The sequence below is a fragment of the Canis lupus genome, chromosome 24 (assembly GCF_048164855.1).
Source record: "Canis lupus baileyi chromosome 24, mCanLup2.hap1, whole genome shotgun sequence".
In the NCBI taxonomy this organism is placed as follows: Eukaryota; Metazoa; Chordata; class Mammalia; order Carnivora; family Canidae; genus Canis; species Canis lupus.
Window position 1 is genome coordinate 22,464,939 of NC_132861.1, and position 15,158 is coordinate 22,480,096.

Consider the following 15,158-nt stretch of genomic DNA (forward strand, 5'->3'; position numbering starts at 1 on the left):
TGGAAGGAGGTAATAAAGAGTTTTCAACTGATTACCAAGAATCATTGATCATGTATTGACCATGTATTGTGAATTAGAAATAAAACTTTCTTGTTTAAGACCCTGTGCATTGGGGGAGTTAGTGCAGCATAATCTGGCCCATCTGACCAAGACACAGAACTTAATAACCTGTTCCAAGGAGAAACTTTACTTAATCTCTTGCTTTAAATTCTATTTCTGAGCCCAACTCTCTCTGTTTCTTATGCTTCCAGTTCTCTGCTCTGTTTCTTATGACCCTCCAACAAACACCTTTTGGATTTTATGTCAGCATTCAATCTTAGTGATTGCCCAGCTGATGGGCACAAATAAAACACATATAACTTTCTTACAGTTTTAATGTACTCTCTCTTCATCTTCCGTTCTATTCCATTCATTTCTTCATTCATTGCTCATTCAAAATATTGAGCATTTGTTATGAGCCAGTTTTAAGTACCAGGATAAATGGCAAACAAAAAAGTTATAGAAATTACTTTCCATTTGGAATGATAAAAATTAATCAAACAATTATACAAATAAATGTAAAATTACAACAGTGATAAGTGCTATGAAGAAGAGATATATACATTATCATCTGTCAATAATGATTAAAGCAAATGAGATAACATGTTCATAATTAGATCATGTCAGTATATAGGAATGATGGTATACAGAAAATTTTGTACTATTTCTACAACTTTTCTGTAATATGAAATTCTGTCACAAGTAAAAAGGCTTTTTCTGGGCACTAATTGGTGTGGTAGTATGTTCCTTTACTGGCCGGAATCATCTGGGTTGGTAATCTCAAATTAGTATTTGATTCAAATGCTTGGCCATATTATACTGTTTAGAATTGCAATACCTCTTTCTGTATCTGTGCTAATCATCATCACTGCAAAACACTGTGGCACACACATGGTAATAAAATGAAAGAAAATTCATTTTAAATTACACTTTGTGTTAAAACAAAAAAATATTTCCCTTTTTGTTTTTTTAAGTGATATATAATAATACAGAAAATCAGAAAAGATACAGAAAACCTAATAAAAAAATTACTCATAACTAATCAGTCACTGATAATTACTATTAACATTTTGGCAAATTTCCTATAATATATTTTTGGTTTTCCTTTAGCAGTATTAACTATCTGTTGTGTGTATCAAATTACCCTGAAATTTAGCTGCATAAAATGATAAATACTATCTCACAAGAATCTCAGCTGAGTGGTTTTGGATCAGAATCTCTTATGAGATTGCATGGTCTGGTGTCAGCTGGGGGTGTAGTCATTACAGGGCTGGAGAACCCACTGGGTCCCAACCACATTCATATGGCTATTGACAAGGAGGCTTTAGTCTCTCGCCAGGTAGGCCTCTCCATTGAGCTACTGGCAAGGCATGGAAGCTAGCCTCTCATGGTGAGAAAGAGATAGAGAAACAGCAAGACAGAAGCTGCAGTCTTTTATAACCTAATCTGGAGAGTGACAAATCATTTCTGCTGTATTCTCCAGGTCATACAGGCTAACCCTAGTACACTGTGGGAGACAACTGAGCAAGGATTTGAATACCAGGAGGTGGAAAACAGAGATGGGCCATCTTGGAGACTTGCTACCATACAACATTCTATCACAAGCATTTCCCCATGTTGATATGTGATATCTTTTAGTGGAAAATAATATTTAATTTATTAATAATTTAGTAAATAAAATTGCTGTAAGAATAGCAACAAATTAATAATATTTAATTATTAATTAAATATTGGGCAGTCCCGGTGGCTCAGCCGTTTAGCGCCGCCTTCGGCCCAGGGCGTGATCCTGGCTCCCTGCATGGAGCCTGCGTCTCCCTCTGCTTCACTCTCTGTGTCTCTCATGAATAAATTAATATAGTCTTTAAAAAATAATTTTAATTGTGTTTTATATTGCTGTAGGCCTTCAAACTCAAGTATAAAGGAATATTACAAAGTTAAGAGGCTGTTATTTTTTTTAAATTACATCAGAATTTATTCATCTATCCAAATCAGTGCTTTCCTTTAAGTGCTCACCTTGGGAACCTTAGAACTTATTTCAATGGTGTAGGGCTGTTGTCACAAAGATGCCTGGGATTCTTTTGAAGTCACAATTGGAATCTTGTAGTATATTACTTTCAATAAACTCAAAGGTAGTATGAGGCAGTTATGTTAACAAGTAGAACATATGTTGAATTTATTCTTGTTCTTCTGCTGTTCAGTTGCAATGCTGAACCAGATGTATTAGTAAAAAAATGTGTTTTTGACACTTTATGGCAGCTTAACAAGATAATATTTCTTTGCAAAATAAGTCACTATATGAATGAATTACACATGGGAAGAACATTGTTGATTCAGAGATTTCAGCTCTGTGGGCTCTGAATGTGCCCTACTCCCTGACCTTAACCTTCATGTACAGCCTCTTGCCCAGTAGGTATCTTTGCACATTTTTCCCGTAAGTATAGTTCTTGGAATAAGTACTATATTTATAGTATTCTTCAAAAAGATTTTATTTATTTATTCATGAGAGACACAGAAGGAGAGAGAGGCAGAGACACAGGCAGAGGGAGAAGCAGGCTCCACGCAGGGAGCCGGACCTGGGACTCCATCCCAGGTCTCCAGGACCACATGCTAGGCTGAAGGTGGCGCTAAACCGCTGAGCTACCTGGGCTGCCCCTATTTATAGTATTTATATTTATATTAACTTAAATCTGCCAAAGTATAACATTGTATTTACATTAGCCATCAATTTTGTTGGCAAAAGGAGATCATGGATTTTGAAAGCAACATTAGGGCAGAATCAATCTTATCTGACTTTGCTTACCCATGGTGCCTGGCACACAGTAGGTGCTTAATACATGCTTGTTGACTTAATGACACATTGAAATTCTGGTACCATAAAAAATGACACTTAAGCTAATGATACTGACCTGGCAGTATAAATCTTAGAAGCAATCCTACAGATGCTTGGTCCCACTGTTTCCTTTTTATCAATCCTATGTTGTGACATCATAGAATTTCTTCTTCTTTTTTTTTTTTTTTTAGTCTTGTGGTAATGTTATTTAGGCTAAAATAGATAACATGCTGAAAAACATGGACATTTCCCCATTTTCAAACTTCCCAAATAAAAAACAATCACTACCCAAACAAACCAAACATCCTACTTAATATTAGAATTCTGTAAAAGCTGGAATCATATTTTAACTTTCCTTGAAGTTGTATAGGTTTAGTTGTGCCTTTCCCACCCTAAAAACTAGTGCAGTTATTGGTTTTCTCTAAGATATCCAGAAAGATGCATGTGTGTGCTGTATATGTAATCATAATCTTTTCAAACAACTACTCAGGGGATAGGATGAGGCTGTGGGGAAATAAGCAAATTGCTACCATTCTCCCAGAAAGCCAATGTTATATTAGCAGTTCTATTTTGGAGGAGGAAAATAATCCAATTTCAAGGCTGGCATAAGTATTAGGCTCATCACTCACTCACTTCCTTACATAGGTGGCAGAAAATTCTGCGATTTCATGCCAAGCCCTTCAACAAAGACACAGCATGGCTTTTTGCTTTACTTGGTTTCTTCCAATTTTAAAGTGAAAATGTATCCTTCCAAGAAGAATTACTGGCAGCTTCCAATATTGAAACATTGAGACCAGACCATTAAAAATAAAAACAGTACAAATCCTAATGAAAGGAATAGAAATTCCCTGTTGGAGTTCTATAATGAAAGAAGTCATTGGTGCCCAGAAACAGTCTTAGTATTATGCATTTAATGAGACTCTGGTGAAACTGTGGGGAACTAGCCATTCCCTCAATGTAAATGTCAGCATCATCCTCAATCATTGGTGCGCTCTCTCTCTCTCTCTTTCTTTTAAAATTTAACTTCGCACTTATAGAAAAGTTAACAGAGTAGAACAAGAATTCCTTTTACCAAAACCTATCAAATTGTTTACATGCTCTCCTACTTCCCTGCTTGATCATTCTCTCACCTTCTGTCTCTCTGTCTCTGTCTCTCTCTCTCTCTACACACACACACACACACACACACACGCACACACACACGCTTTTGGGAAACTTTAAGAGTAAGTTTGAGACATCATGTCCTTTGACATGAAATACTTTAGTGTTGCATTTCCCTCAAATAAGAAAAGGACATTTTTATATAATCCGTATAATTATCAAAATAAAAAAAATTAACAATGATACTATACTTACCTAATCTATGGATCTTACTAAAATTTTGCTAGTTTTCTGACTAATGTCCTTTAGAGTTTTCTGATCTAGGATCCAATCCAGAAAAGCACATTGAATGTAGTTTTCATGTCTCTTTTGTCTCCTTGAATGCGGACCACTTTCTCTGTCATTCTTCATCTTTCACGACCTTAAAATTTTTGAAGAATATTTTATAGAATGCCCCTTAGGCTGAGTTTGTATGGTCATATTTACGTTTTGATTTTTGGTGGGATTATCAGAGATGTGATGCTGTGCGTGCCTGCCTTCCTTCCTTCTTTCCTTCCTTCCTTCCTTCTTCCCTCCCTCCTTCCCTTCCTCCCTCCCTCCCTCCTTCCTTTTGAGCATGTTAGGAGGCACATGATGTTGGATTGTTCCAATTTTGACTAGTCTTTTGAATTTCTACCTTTTATTCTGTGATGTGAGGCCAAATGCTAACTTCTGAGACTCTTGATTCCCAAATTGGAGGTGGCCCTGTACTAGTTATTCTCCATTTGTCTCAATCTGACATCCATTCTTTCCCCTTTATTGCTCTGCTCCATACCCTGGAGGCTGATTCCTGGGAACTGCATCACCTGGTCTCCTCTGCTTCTGGTTTCTGAACAGATTCAACCAATGGGGGAATGCCAATAGGAGATCAAAGTACGGGGTCAAGGAATTTATTACCCTGGAAGCTTCATTGCTTTGCTTTAGCTGCATATCTTTGGCAGTGGCTTATACTTTTCCACAACTTTTTTTTTTAAAGATTTATTTATTTATTTATTCATAAAAGACACACTGAGAGAGGCAGAGACATAGAGGGAGAAGCAGACTCCTTGCAGGGAGCCTCATGTGGGACTCCATTCAGGATCCCAGGATCATGACCTGAGCCAAAGGGAGGCACCCAACTGCTGAGCCACCCTGGTGTCCCCCTCTCCATGACTATAGCTTCTGCTTGCCTCCAGCTCAGTTTGCCCTCTCAGCCAATATAATGGCTTCCTGCTGGTACTAGTCTCTAGGTGCCTCAACATATCTTGTTGGTTCTCTTAACTCTCTGTACCTCTAAAAGTAGTGCTTTATTGAAGATTCTTCATTTTTTAAGATCTCAGTTGAATTCTGTTTTCTGCTAGTTGATGAAAATATTCCAAATAAAACAGTCCACCATTTCCCCAGCCATTTAATGAGAAAAATAAAATTTTTAGATGAGAAGTAGTTAAATGTTTTATAATATATCCCAAGTTGATAACAGAGTAAAATTTGGCCTAAAGAATTATGTCCTATAATTATTCATTTGACTGTGTAAACTGTAAATACTTAGACTTACACAGCATCTTTCCTCCAGAGTTAAAGACTGGCAATCAAAGATAGGTAAGATAATTCTAAGTACAGAGCAAGGGCCAGTCTTAGAATTAAACACAAATAAACCAATATAGATATAGCATGTCACAATTCAAAGTGCTTAAAATGTGCATTATCCCATTCCTTCTTCACAAAGATTCTGTAAGATGGGTGCTGTTAACATTGTCACCATTTTATAGTTATCCAGCTGAGTTACTACTCCTCACCAAATGGGCAGAATCTGTCTCTCATGCCCTTTGTTAGAGCCTTTTGTCTCCTCCAGGCTCCTTCACTTTCCTCCAAGGTACTTTCACTTTGTCATAGTCTCTTACTTTAGGTTGTTTTTCCCTGCTGTTGATATTTAAGGTAATAGCTGATAATAATTTAAGATATCACCTATCCTAGGGGGGCTCTAAATTTTAATGGAGAACTCAGAAAAGAGTTCTCTACTCAAAGGAAGCTTTAATGGTGTAATCACATTTGGTAATTTGGTATCATATTCTGGGATAAGGCAATCTTATATGCCACCTATTTATAAGTAAAGTCTGGGCATGGCCATCAGAAGTACAGAGTATGTGGTGTAGACTTTCCATGAGGTAGAGAGGATGGAGAGGAAATGCTTTCCTTTTTTCCTGCAGATCTACTTGCTTTTTTATGAGGATGTAAGGGATTTGGAGAGGTGGTCCCTTACAGCTGATTGTGTGATCGGCTTGGTCTTCGCATCCTGTACTCTTTTATCTTCTTCTTTTTTTTTCATTAAATATTTTATTTATTTATTCATGAGAGACACAGAGAAAGAGAGAGGCAGGCAGGGGCAGAGGCAGAGGGAGAAGCAGGCTCCATGCAGGGAGCCCAATCCTGGGACTCCAGGGTCGCCCTGGGCTGAAGGCAGGTGCTAAACCGCTGAGCCACTCAGGTGTCCCACTCCTTTATCTTCTTAACAGAACAACAGGAAAGGTGACAAATGGATGGCTCCCATTATCAGATCATTAAAATGGAGAACTGCTACTTTACCTACTGTTAGCAAAGAGTGATGTATAAAAACCTGGAAAGCCACCTCCAAAATCCTGCTGGCCTCTGGCTCTCCCACAAAACTTCATAAGGAAGAAAAATTTGGGTTTTGTAAAGCTTGCCTTTTATAATTTGTAGCTATCCTCTTGAGTACAACAGGTAATTTCTCCAAGGTTAGGAGCATAATGTTGAGTCATTGGGTTTAGCATAAAATTCGTGGAATGGACAGAGAAAAAGTTTGAGATGTTAGGTTTTCTTTTCTTCCTTATTTGTTAGGAATAAGCACCCAAAGGTCTTAGGAATAATGATGGTAATTCTCCTCTCCTACCTTTGCAGATGCAAGCAAATGAAGGCAGTACAGAGCTGATCTCTGTCCTTAGCTTCCAAGAACCTAAATCTAGGAGTTGCTCCTGGACATTGCATGAGGCAAAAAATCCATTTTTATGAAGGAAAGCAATTCATAACAAAAGGGAGATCTAGATTGTGCCTGGGGAGAGTGGGGAGACTGGTTATCAATGAGCATGCTTACTGGACAACCCCTTCTACTGCTAGCCTGGAACCAATTAAAATATTTGGAATTGATACCTTTCCAGAAGATCTAAGCAATATTGTCCCAGCACTTATATGGAGACAAACTTTTGAGAAGTATCTCTTCACACATTGGAAAATGAGGTACCTTTCTTCCACCCAACAGTAGTAAAGGTATAAGCAACTTCCCGTAGGGGTTTGCAGATAGGATCAATGGTTTGTTTCTTTTCCCCTTACTTGACAAGAAGATAAGTTTCTAAAACAATTTTATTCCTTACTGCTGAAATCCTAGTATATGTTGCTTTCATCATCATTCTTCAGCATCATGAGTGAACACTCATTCTTTTGACATTGGTCAATCCAGTCTCACTTCCAATCCTGGGCAGTCTACATTCCCAATCAATATGTCTACATCTTATATTCAGCAGTGACCCAAAAATTGCTGTGTTCCAAATTCAGCCTGTGCAAAGTTTTAGTCCTTCCTTTCCATGTTAAAGTTAAAATTTTAAAAACAGTAAATGGTAAGGAAAGATTAATTTAATATAAACCTAACACAGAAGCGATACTGCTCATAGCTTTGCCATCTGGGATTTTGGTAAATTAGATTTAGATTATCTTTTACAAACTGTAGTTCACCTTCAAAGAGGCCAAATGCTATTTCCTGTCAGTTTTCTTAATTACCTGTCAAGCATAATTCCTCCTCTCTCAGCATAGAACTGATTACAGTGAAGAAGGCATAAGCCACAGCTGATCCTGCCATCATTTACTAGCAAAACAAAGTGGCTAAAATCAATGTGTTGCTGCTGTCAGCCAAATTTTAGAATAAAATATTTAAGGGGCGACTGCTTTCTCCTTCATAAAACTGCATCGCTTATAGTTCCTTATTGTCTAGAGTTTCCAGATTCAACCCCTCACCACCTTAAAAAATCCCTTACAAATAAAAAAACTCCACCTATCTGTATGTAAGTACTGGTGAGTCATGGAGCCCAGAGAAGCCCATTAATCCATTATTAGGGTGAGAAGCTGTAGATATTAAACAGGATCACAAAAGAACCCCAGTCCTCACTTCTCACTTTCAGCCAGCCTACATATCCTAGCTGTAAATCTCCAAGACACATTCAGGGTTCTTAGAATGGTGCTCATTTTAGTCTTATGATTCAGAGTTTATGCATATTCATTGAAATGCTATAGGAATAGATGGTATACAAAAGCAGAAACCAAGAGCCGAAACAGCAAACATCTCCAGTGAAGGTAGGGGAAAGAGGAGACAAGAAGAAATAATAGCATCTTGAGATTTTCCTCTTGTTGCTTTGTAGGTAGAGTGACATCCACTTCTGGTTCCATTTATCTTTCACTTTGAGGAGTGTCTGTGGTTTTCTCTGGGGCAGTGAGAGTACTGGTTTGGGATATCTTCCTATATTGAATTATGCCAACTCCTCCTTGACAAGTTATGAATCATTCTGCATGTGTGCTTCCATTCACCTACCCTTGAGTGAGAAGAGTGAAGAAGAAGAATATGCAGGCATTACAAATTGGACACACACACACATGAATGTTGATGCTGAAACCTCCGCTGGAATCAGACAAGTCTATTCCCTGACCTTCCCACTCATCTTGCTCATGCCTTTGAGCCCTTCTTGTACACAAATACCATTGACCCTTTCAAGTTCAGCTTAGATCTCTATTGCCCATAATGCCTTCCAACCAACACTCCCAGACTCTTTTGAATCATTATTACGCAGATTCTGTACATGTTTCTTACTACTTTTTGCTTTGCATCTAGAATGGAAGCGATTCTGGGACCATATCATTGGTAAAAGTCTTTCATAGTTATACAGCAGCAAGCACAGAGCACACTGTGGGTTTCTCAAAAAATCCTGATAGAAAGTGTGAATTGTAGAGAATAATTAGGGATAGGAATATACTGATAGAAAGAAGAGGAGGGACAAGAAGGGGTGGTGGGAAACTCGACCTAAAGCCACCCAGCTGACCATTTGCTTATGAAATGCATTCACCTGTTCTTAGAGAGAGTGGAATGTATATTTGTTTTTCATATCCAACAGCTGAAAGATAAAAATGTCCCTGTTTAAATCTCTTTTTCAGGCATCAATCTAGTCTTTAAATTTTGGATTGCTTTCCTCTTGGGCTTAGTTCTCCAGGGAGAAGGCTGGGGAACATTTGTGCTTCTATGGAGAGGGAACCTCAATAGGAGAAGCATTGAGAAGGAAGCATCAATTGTCAGCATAGAGAGGGTGGTTCTCCACAACTACCCATCCTAAGGTGGGTCAGAGCTCTTCCACCTCAACTCCTCCCAGGAATTTTAGAGGTTGGGAAGTTTTCCTTCACAATGTTTTGTTTCTGAAAGGATGCAAAAAAGAAACATTGGGGAGGGGGTCAATGTCCAGAAACATCCTGCCACCCTAGAGAAACAATGGTCTGAGCATTGTCCTTTGTCTTGGAAGGTGTAGCTATGACTGTGGTCCTGAATTAATCTTGCTCTATGATGAAAAAAAATCAAGGTATGAAATCTGTTGGGATAACGGCCATGACCAATGTTAGAAGCTAAAGGAGAATTTTAGCTCTGATGAAAAAGAATCTTATGCTGATAAAAATAAGCAGTTACCAAATATAAGATATATTTATATATATGTACATACATATAATATATACATATTTATATATGTGTGTATAATTGATATGTATGTTATATGATATATCACATACACAGGCCTACAGGCAGTTGACAAATAGGAGATGAGAAAATGAATTGATAAATAATTTTGAGGCTCTGGTATGTGACCTGCACTATGCTGTGTGCTCTGAAGGATAAGTATAAAAAAGTCAGGTGTCCTAGATTGCTCTATCCTTAAAATTAGTTTTTAATAAAGAGAAGAGGGAAAATATAACTTTATAAGGGTGTCTAATTGTCTTTGCTAGGGAAGTACCTCAAAGAAACATCAGTAAGGATGGAGGATGTAAACCACTGAGTCAGGGGTGCACAAAGTCCTATGTTTGAGTGTAGCTGGCCCTTGCTATATGAGGAGTAGTTAGTGGGTGATGTGAGGAGATTCTGCTTGATCTCACATCATCCCCCCTAGTGGGTTTTTTTTTTTTAAGATTGTATTTATTTATTCATGAGAGACACAGAGTCAGAGAGAGATCGAGAGAGAGAGAGAGAGAGAGAGAGGCAGAGGCAGAGACATAGGCAGAGGGAGAAGCAGGCTCCGAACAGGGAGCCCGATGTGGGACTTGATCCCAGGTCTCCAGGATCACACCCTGAGCCAAAGGCAGACGCTTAACTGCTGAGCCTCCCAGGCGTCCCTCCCCTAGTGGGTTTTATGACAGTTCCCCTGTTTTGCCATTTGAAATTCCTGCTTTAGAGTTATGATTTCAGTTTACAAAACAACAAAAAAACTCCTACTGCAGTCCCCTGCTCTATGATTTTTAGCCTTTTAAAGCCTATTTTCTTCTGGTGTACACAAAGTATACCCTCCTTTAAAGTTATTTCATATTTTCAAATAAACAAAATAGTGTGACTAAAAATAAAACAAACATTTATTTATTTTAAAGATTTTATTTACTCATGAGAGAGAGAGGAAGAGAGAGAGAGAGAGAGAGAGAGAGAGAGAGAGAGAAATAACACACCATCTTTTCCTAGTGGAAGAGAAAAGTTTTGACCTTTTTCTTTATTGTTTCAGTTTATGGGAACATGTGAGTGAGTGTGCTTGTATATGTGTCTTGTAAGCTCATTTCTAATCAGCCCCTGGGAAATGCTGGATCTGTGAAACACTCTGTCCTTCTGAGAACAAAACTCTTCCTGGGTAAATGCCCTTGAAACATGTATTTATTTGTTTTATTTGATTGTTGGTTGTGTTGAAGGATGGTGACAGTTGGAAAATATAAAAAAAAGAAATCTAAGAAGGGAACTAGATCAGTCTTTGTCAGTGCATTCTTTCTAAAGAGACAGATGAAAAAAAAAAGAGACAGATGATATTTGAAATTGTGGTTGTGGAGACCTGATTTATTTATTTAAACTACTATGTGTCTATTTTAAAAAAGAGACTCATGAAGAAAATCTAATGGATGAGTAAAGCAGAATTTATGGCCCCAAATATATTAGGATGTGCCAGATAAGATTAATATTTTGTTTCTGGAAAAGTGTTTTATATTGTGCAGTGTTGCAGAGTTTGTGTTTGTTTATTTGAGAGTTTATATCTTGGGACATCTGGCACAAGAGTTATTACTTTCTTTTAGCATGAAAGATAAAAAGAAAAACTTGGAGATATGATCTTGGAAAAAATAAGGTAAAGAGGGGCAGGCTTGCTGTAGAAGACATTGCTTTATAAATAATTGATATGCAAAATTTCTTGAAACTAGAAAAATATTGTATATGGACTTTTATGTTTTATGAAACATCAGGGAGAACATTATTTGCTTACAGTGAGCATAAAACTATAATGTTTTTCTGGCTTTGATGGTTAAAATTTTTGCTTATTTTCCTTATTTCTCACATCTCAGATTATTTAATTTTAACACTTATTTTCTTTTTTCTTTTACTTGCCTATCTTCCAAAAGGCAGCATTTGTTTATCTTTTGTTTATGAAGACAATATCTGGTGGAGTCCTGGATTGAAATTCAAGGTCTCACTGAACATCTACTAATTAGTTGTACTAGCTGTAATGTTGGGTATAAGGTCAACTGGGATACTGGTTAACTGAATGAGTTTGGGTAAGCTTCTGTTCTCCTCACTTCCTTTATTTATTCTATAGAAATAAGATTTTAGCTAATGAAATTATTCATTAAAAAGCATTTAAATAACCTCAAAAAGAAATAATGTTTATGTAGCATATTTCTGAAGAGATAATTCCTTGATTTTGTACTTGCTTTAGGGAAAGGAGGACAAAAGAAAGACTTGGCAATTGCATTGTGTTCTGTAATATAAGGGCAGCTGTCAGGCTAATCTCTGGTGACCTTAGAAGATAAAAATGGGGTGCCAGCAATAATGGTTCTTTCTGACAGGGGTCTTTGCCTCCCTAATCCCTCTCTCTGCTGGGCCTTTGGAGGTGTACCTGATTCCCAGAGCCTCAGGCCCAGGTCCTGGGAGTTTTGGAGTAAAGGAAGCTGCCATGATATAATAATTTTCAGTTTTCAATGCTGAATTGTATTCTAGGGTAATCATTATTATGGAAAGTCAAAGCAATTCATGATCATAAAACAAGGTAAATTAATAGATGATGTTTGCTTATATGTTTCTGTGTGACATGTGGAAACCAGGTGTTTATGCTCATGCAAGAAATACAACTTTTTGATACTATACAAGTCACACATTAATAGAATAAACTAAAAGGCAGGTAATTACTGAATGTAGTATTTTGGAGGTGTGATGACCACTGAAGATCATTCGGCACAGTTTGGTTTTGCCTTTGGTTTTGTCATTTTTATATTTTGCCTGGATAATTAAATTAGCCTTGCACTCAGACCTCTTTCTCAACAGCCACTCTCATCTGTCCTCCACACTGCTGCCAGAATGAACTTCTAAAAACACAAGCTCAATCACATCACATTCCATTTAAAATTCTGCACTGGCTGCTCATCGCTGTTAAACTGAAGTCCAAAATTCTTTAACAAGGTGTTCAATGAGATCTGGTTTTTAAAAATGTGTTTGAATTTGGAAAATGTCATTGGAAGGGTTACCAGCAGTTTGAGAGAGTATGTTGTGCGTGTGTGTGTGTGTGTGTGTTTATTTTGCCTTCTGGGGATAGAGATTGGAATTTATTTTTGGGAGATCCCCCATTGTTCAAAGAGGCCATTCCAATAGTCACTTTTAGTTATGCAGAATAATAGAAGTAATAAGGACTTAATATTATTCTTCTGAATGGCTGAAATTGATGAGATAGATATTCCAAGTGAAAGTGTTACAGAACAAGATATTATATACTCTATGTGATTATATAATACTTATCATGAAAATTTATTGAGCCAGATCCTATGTGCCAGATACTCTTCTAAGCCTTTTCTGTATGTTAATTGACTTAACACTCATGATAACTCCTTTACAATCCCTTACTATTGACAAACTAGAGACACAGAAAGGTTTAATAACATGCCAAAGCTCACATTCTAAAGCATTATGCTCTATAGCTTCCATTATGTTAACAGGAATAGGCTCCTGTAGAGTTCAAGACATTCTTCCCACCTACCAATCTGGATATCTGGTGAATTATTTTTCTAAACATTTGTATATAAACAGAGGGTTGTAGAAGGGAAGGGTGGGGGGATAGAGTAACTGGGTGACAGGGTGTTGAGGACAGCACATGATGAGATGAGCACTGGGTGTTTTACTACATGAATTTAATATAAATTTTTTAAAAAATTTAAAAATAAACATTTGTATATAGGAAGTAAGATCTGCAGCTAGGTCATGGCTGCAGAAATAGGCTGCTTTAATCTCTTCAAGCCACTTTGGAGGAAAGACTGGAAAAGTACAGTGCAGGGAGATCCAAGTTGTCAGTGTCCCATGTTGGTCTTACTTAAGAATGAATCATTCACGGGGGCACCTGGGTGGCTCAGTGATTGAGCCTTTGCCTTTGGCTCAGATCAGGATCCCAGGATTGAGTCCCATGTCAGGGTCCCTGAGGGGAGCCTTTTTCTCCCTCTGCCTATGTCTTTGCCTCTCATGAATAAATAAACAAAATCTTAAAAAAAATGAATCACTCAGGTATTCAGAAATATCCTGTGGACACTTGTTTTTATCTTATTTGATCCATCTTATTTTATACTTTTGAGGGTAAAATGTGGTATTTTATTTGGAAAGGTTGATTGCTCCTACTGTCAATCATTCTGGGGAAGATAAACCAAAAATAGGCAGTTGAGAACATTTTTATTTTTGAAGTTCTTACAGAATTGTACCTAGACTGATATGTAGGAATTTGGCCCAACTGCCTGTGGTACCCATGTACCCCCGATATGTGGGAATTTGGGTGGGTATCCCTTAGACAGAGATCGAACTAGCCTGAAAACTCTGTAGGGATTTAGAGGTTGGGTTGGGCCTCTAGGCTCTAAGATCAGTTCCTTCTATTAGCAGTTGTAAATAAATATGTTTGTTATAGTTTTTTTTTCTTAACATTCAAACTTTTATTACAGTTTTGTTAAGGGTCATATTTAGGTATGATGATTTTTTCAAGGCCAGAGAAGAGGTGGCAAAGGCCTCATCTGTCCATCCTACTCTTTTCCCATTCTCCATATGAAACAATTGAATTTCTATCCAATACCACAAATTCTTTGAGGCCTCCATGCTTGTTCTCATGCTGGATTTGAAGGCTGTAATGGTAAATTTTGTGGGTCAACTTGGCTAGGTCACAGTATCCCAATATTTGGTCAAATCCCAGTCTAGATGTTGTTATGATGGTATTTTTTTTTAAAAAAGATTTTGTTTATTTATTTGACATATATAGAAAGAGAAAGGGGAAGAGAGCGAGCCATAAGCAGAGGGAGCATCAGGTAGAGGGTGAGGGAGAGGCAGGCTCCCTGCCCAGCAGGGAGCCTGATATGGGGCTCTATCCCAGGAACCTGGGATCATGACCACAGCCAAAGGCAGAAGCATAACCAACTGAGCCACCCAGGCACCCTGCTATGATGGTATTTTTAAAGTGATATTAACATTTAAGTGAGTAGTGAGTATACTTTGAGTAAAGCAGATTACCTTGATACCTTGAGTAAAGTAGGTGGGCCTCATTTAATCAGTTGAAGCCCTTAAGAGAAAAGACTAAGGTTTCATGAGGATATGGGAATTCTGCCTCCAGACTGCTTTCAGACTGAAGCTGCAATGCCAACTCTTTCCTGGGTCTCCAGACTTCCAGCCCTCTCTGCAAATTTCTGACCTGCCAACTCCCACAATAACATGAGGCAATTTCTTAAAATAAATCTATCTACATGCATTCAGTTGGTTCAGTTTCTTTGGAGAACCCTGACTAAAACAGAGGCCCTTCTGTCCAGTTCCCAATTCAGTTCTCCTTCCATTATACCTTACTTTCAAGAGTTGGGGCTTACAAATTACTAAAAG

General features: G+C 37.7%; 1 long non-coding RNA gene across 2 annotated transcripts in view; it reads left to right on the forward strand.

The window, feature by feature from the left end:
* The first annotated feature begins 2,167 nt into the window (after positions 1–2,167).
* Positions 2,168–15,158, forward strand: part of LOC140615883 (uncharacterized) — a 62,539-nt gene continuing 49,548 nt past the window's right edge. Inside the window, exon 1 of one of the 2 annotated variants that reach the window (XR_012016395.1) lies at positions 2,168–2,470. This is a non-coding gene — a long non-coding RNA (uncharacterized lncRNA). The remainder of the gene's footprint in view (positions 2,471–15,158) is intronic. The other variant, XR_012016394.1, reaches the window with a different exon arrangement.